The sequence below is a fragment of the Oncorhynchus nerka genome, linkage group LG9b (genome assembly GCF_034236695.1).
Source record: "Oncorhynchus nerka isolate Pitt River linkage group LG9b, Oner_Uvic_2.0, whole genome shotgun sequence".
NCBI lineage: Eukaryota > Metazoa > Chordata > Actinopteri > Salmoniformes > Salmonidae > Oncorhynchus > Oncorhynchus nerka.
Genome location: NC_088424.1, coordinates 36,482,937 through 36,487,913, shown reverse-complemented (window position 1 = coordinate 36,487,913; position 4,977 = coordinate 36,482,937). Strand labels below are relative to the sequence as shown.

Below are 4,977 nucleotides of genomic sequence, written 5' to 3'. Positions count from 1 at the left end.
GATCTAAGTCAATCTCAGTCAATCCAGACAGAAGAAACAGCCTGGCCGCATTTCATTCCAACAAGTTGTCTGCTCCCCTTTGTTCTTGTTCAATCCCCTTCACAGATCTGACTTGACTGGGTAGTAGGTGAACTGTGGTAGGTGCGGTGTGGTAGGGGTGCTGTGGTGTGGTAGGGGTACTGTGGCAGGTGCGGTGTGGTAGGGGTGCTGTGGTGTGGTAGGGGGCTGTGTTAGGTGTGGTAGGTGCGGTGTGGTAGGTGTGCTGTGGTGTGGTAGGTATGTTGTGGTAGGGGTGCTGTGGTGTGGTAGGTGAACTGTGGTAGGTAAACTGTGGTAGGTGAACTGTGGTAAGTGAGCTGTGGTAGGTGAACTGTGGTAAGTGAACTGTGGTATGTAAACTGTGGTAGGTGAGCTGTGGTAGGTGAACTGTGGTAGGTGAGCTGTGGTAGGTGAGCTGTGGTAGGTGAGCTGTGGTAGGTGAACTGTGGTAAGTGACCTGTGGTAGGTGAACTGTGGTAAGTGAGCTGTGGTAGGTGAACTGTGGTAGGTGAACTGTGGTAGGTGAGCTGTGGTAGGTGAACTGTGGTAAGTGAGCTGTGGTAGTTGAACTGTGGTAGGTGAGCTGTGGTAGGCGAACTGTGTTAGGTGTGCTGTGGTAAATGCGCTGTGGTAGGTGTGCTGTGGTAGGTGAACTGTGGTAGGTAACCTATGGTAGTTGAACTGTGAAGCAATAGCTCTACCTAGTGCCCACCATAATTGATTCCCTATCAGATCAGGCAAATGGGAGTAAACGAGTGAAGAGTGATAAGGGAGATAACCAGGGGAGGGAGCATCTTTGTGTCCCTAGAAGCCTGGCAGCAGGTCGCTGAGCAGCACCTCCCTCTCCCCCAGCAGCAGGTCTCTCTTCAGACTGGTCCCCTTGTTCACCACCTTCATCTTCATGGCCAGGCTCTTGACCTGGGTGACGGGCACCGCGTCAAAGAAGAAGTCCTCGTTGAACACGGGGTTCCTGCTGTTCTTGATGATAGTGCTCCTCTGCTTCTGCTGCTTGCCCGGGTTCAGGTACAGAGACACGCAGCAGTTGATGCTCTTCACGTCCGTCTGTTTGTCATACAGGTCCTCGGCGGCGAGCACTCGGACCCTCAGCCGGGCCGTTTCGGCGTCGTAGTGCATGCTGATTCTCAGCGTGCCGCCCTTGTGGAGGTTGACCGAGTGCTCGCGCTGGAGGTCTGAACTTGCCCCCCCGGAGCCGGTCCCCTTGCGTCCGCGGAAGGCGGGGGAGGGAGGGCAGCGCAGGCGGCGGCGTGTCAGGTTGGGGCTGTTGTCGGCTGAGCTGCACTCATCTGTGGACAGGGAGCTGTGGCGTGCCAGGGTACGCTTGGCACGAGACACCTGAGGGGGAAATCAAATCAAGGAAGGGATGATAATAAGACAGAAGGGATCATGAAATTCTGAGCTAAATGTATTTTGCAAACACTTTGTAAATAAAGTGATCATCCTTATGGTTATCATCCTTACTGTTTACCTTGGCCTGCGTCTCCTGGGTGATGGATCGGAGGAGGGAGGCAGAGCGGGTGAGGAGAGGGGAGGTAAAGGGGGAGGACTCGGCTGAGGAGCACGTGTCGCTCTCACCCCGCTGAAATAGCGGTAGGGGTTGGGGTCGGAGGGGGTCAGGTGGTTCCCACCCTGGGTGCGTCTCTGGGAGCCCGGGGAGGTGTGGGGGCTGTTGGGGTTGCTGTGGAACAGGGACTCCTTGCGGCGGGTGTGGGGGCTCTCCACCAGCGTGGAGAAACCGTACGAGGTCTGGGCTTTGGGGACGTAAGGCAGGGACATGGCTGTTTGGGACTGGGGGTCTGCATTGGTGTTAGGGTCTCCCCCCTCCCCTACCTCGCTCCCCGGGTCGTCAGCGCTCTCTATCTGGATGACGTGGCGGTTAGCGGCCCTCAAGAGGCTGCGGGTGTCCCCAGTCAGCCGGGAGAGCAGACGTGGGCTGCGGGGGTTCCGGGTGCAGTTGCCCTGGGTTTGGCTGCAGATGGTGTGCTCCGAGGCGGAGGGGCACAGAGTAGAGCGGGGCTGGGTCTCCGGAGTTAGGCACTCTGCCTCTGAAGGGCAGCAGATGAGTTTGGGGGGGATGAAGAAGTCAGGGATCTTATCAGGGGTGATGATGTTGTTATAGACGGAGACGGGGCCAGTCTGGTTCTGCTGCTTGTCCCCTGCCGATGCAGAGTGACCATTGTGAGGGCCACGGAACTTCTCCAGGAGCCACATGCTTCCCTCCAGGGCCTGAAGCTAGCTGCAGGCATAGGTGGACAGGAAGTGATGATGTCATACAGTCACAGGTAGGTAGGAAGTGACATCACCTTGAGTCAACATGTAAATCAAACCGTGGCATACAGACACAGACAGATAGGAGGAGTTTCAATATTGTGAGTTTATGCCATTTCCTTGCTTCAACTCCTAAACTGCACTGATGTCAGTTGAAAGCAATACGGCAAGTCAACTTAATTTGCTATCACCTGCCACCTGCCTCTCAAAACAGTTTGGATCAAGGAAATCATGCAAGTAGAGGAAACCATGTTAGACTATTGAGATGCACCCAGTGCCTGGTGAAATGTCAGAGACACCACAGGAGAGCTTCCATAGCAACTCCAAACCAAAGCATTTCCCTATTATCAGATAATTGAACATCACCGCTGTTGTGGAATCATTCCAAGAAAAATGTGAGGCTGTAAAGCCAAACTGCAAGTCCAAACGTGTTGCTAAGCACCAGCGTGCTCCAGGCTGTAGCCTATGCCTTTTAAAGCTTATATTGAATCGCCCCCCTGCGGTAGTACCCTCAATTCAATCGAATCTCGATTGCAGTAGGCTATTACGCAGTAGCATATGGTTATTCCCTTTTCTGTAGTCTAATTCAAATACTTTTGCCTAATAAATCCTGGTGGACTATAGACAGGACTGATTAAATCCAGTCCTTGTGATATAATAGAACAAAGAAAGATTGTTCTCTATCACTGCACCCCATTGATGAAAGTCTCTAAAATCCTTGAACATGAAATAAATCAGTGTAAAAAAAGTAAATTCAGTTTTAAATGTGTTTGCTTCCACTGAAGGCACCAACTTTGATAAACGTGAAGACTTCCCGTAAGTGCGCGACAATGCGCAAAACCTATCATATCAAAGAGAGGTAAAGTCAGTCCAGTCAGATTTATGATTTCACCAAACAAAGACATATTTGCATATCCAATAAAAAAATACGGTTATCTATAATCGAGGAGAGAATGTAATTATAAAGATATTTGACATTGTGCGCAGCTGACCAACTTTTATGCACTTTAGGCGGGATGGTCCCTGAAATGAGAACAACTTGTAAAATAGACACAGACAAAATCACGGACACTGATTAAAAAACGGTTACTCATGAGTCTACAAGCAAAAACAACCGGAGGACCTGTCACATCACTGGAACTCAGGATCTCACCGTTGCGCTGAAGTGTTACTCTCGCTCTCCTGCTGAACTCCGGATAAAAACAGAAAATGTTCCAACTTCCCTCACATGCGTCTGTCCGTGTCCCCTCAATACTTTCCGTAATTCACCTCACATGGGTTGCCTAGCTAACCTACTTTACACAGACAGAGTAACCTAACTGTTGGGCACAAAAACACATAGTTGGGGCTCTGATGATTCAGTTTCACCTCTGGGTTATATATGGACCCCGCGCGCCGCGCTCTCCATGGTGACTGGAAGCCAGTGGGAGGTTCCCAAGCTGTCCACCCGCCCTCCCTCAAAATAGAATGTAATTTGCTTAAATACGTGTTTTGATGTTAACCGCGGGGCAAATCAGTGTTTCCGTGCTATTTCGTATAGCCAACTCATTGTATTTGCAAACAATAACATTAACGTTAACGACCTCCCTGTCTGTGGACAAGATTATTCCTCCTCTCTCCACTACTCAGACATTCTACCTCCATTCTTGTCTCAACTCCCATACGTTTTGATTTTGTTCAATTTGTTGTATCTTACACTACCTGGCCAGAAGTATTTGAACATCCCTTCAAATGAGTGGATTTCAGCCAGAACCGTTGCTGACAGGTGTATAAAATCGAGCACACAGCCACGCGATCTCCATAGACAAACATTGGCAGAAGAATGGCCTTACTGAAGAGCCCAGTGACTTTCAACGTGGCACCATCATATGATGCCACCTTTCCAACAAGTCAGTTCATCAAATTTCTGCCCTGCCAGAGCTGCCCCGGTCAACTGTAAGTGTTGTTATTGGCAAGTGTTAGGTGCTCAGCCACGAAGTGGTAGGCCACACAAGCTCACAGAACAGGACCGCTGAGTGCTGAAGTGCGTAGCTCGTAAAAATGGTATGTCCTCAGTTGCAACACTCACTACCAAGTTCCAAACTGCCTCTGGAAGCAACGTCAGCACATTAACTATTCATTGGGGGCTTCATGAAATGGGTTTCCATGGTCGAGCAGCCGCACATAAGCCTAAGATTACCATGTTCAATGCCAAGTGTCGGCTGGAGTGGTGTAAAGCTCGCTGCCATTGGACTCTGGGGCAGTGGAAATGCGTTTTCTGGAGTAATGAATCACGCTTCACCATCTGGCAGTCCAACGGACAAATCTGGGTTTGGCGGATGCCAGGAGAACGCTACCAACCCTAATCCATAGTGCCAACTCTAAAGTTTGGTGGAGGAGGAATTATGGTCTTGGGTTGTTTTTTATGGTTTAGATCTCTTAGTTCCAGTGAAGGGAAATCTTAACGCTACAGCATACAGTGACATTCTAGACGATTTTGTGCTTCCAACTTTGTGGCAACAGTTTGGAGAAGGCCCTTTCCTGTTACAACATGACATGCACAGAGCAAGGTCCATACAGAAACAGTTTGTCAAGATCTGTATGGAAGAACTTGACTGGCCTGCAAAGAGCCCTGACCTCAACCCCAATCGAACACCTTTAGGATGAATTGGA

The 4,977-nt window shown here is 50.1% G+C and overlaps 1 pseudogene; it reads right to left on the bottom strand.

Moving 5' to 3' along the window:
• Window positions 1-515: 515 nt before the first annotated feature.
• LOC115120553 (C2 calcium-dependent domain-containing protein 4C-like) lies at window positions 516-2,286 on the bottom strand (annotated as a pseudogene).
• Window positions 2,287-4,977: the final 2,691 nt, after the last annotated feature.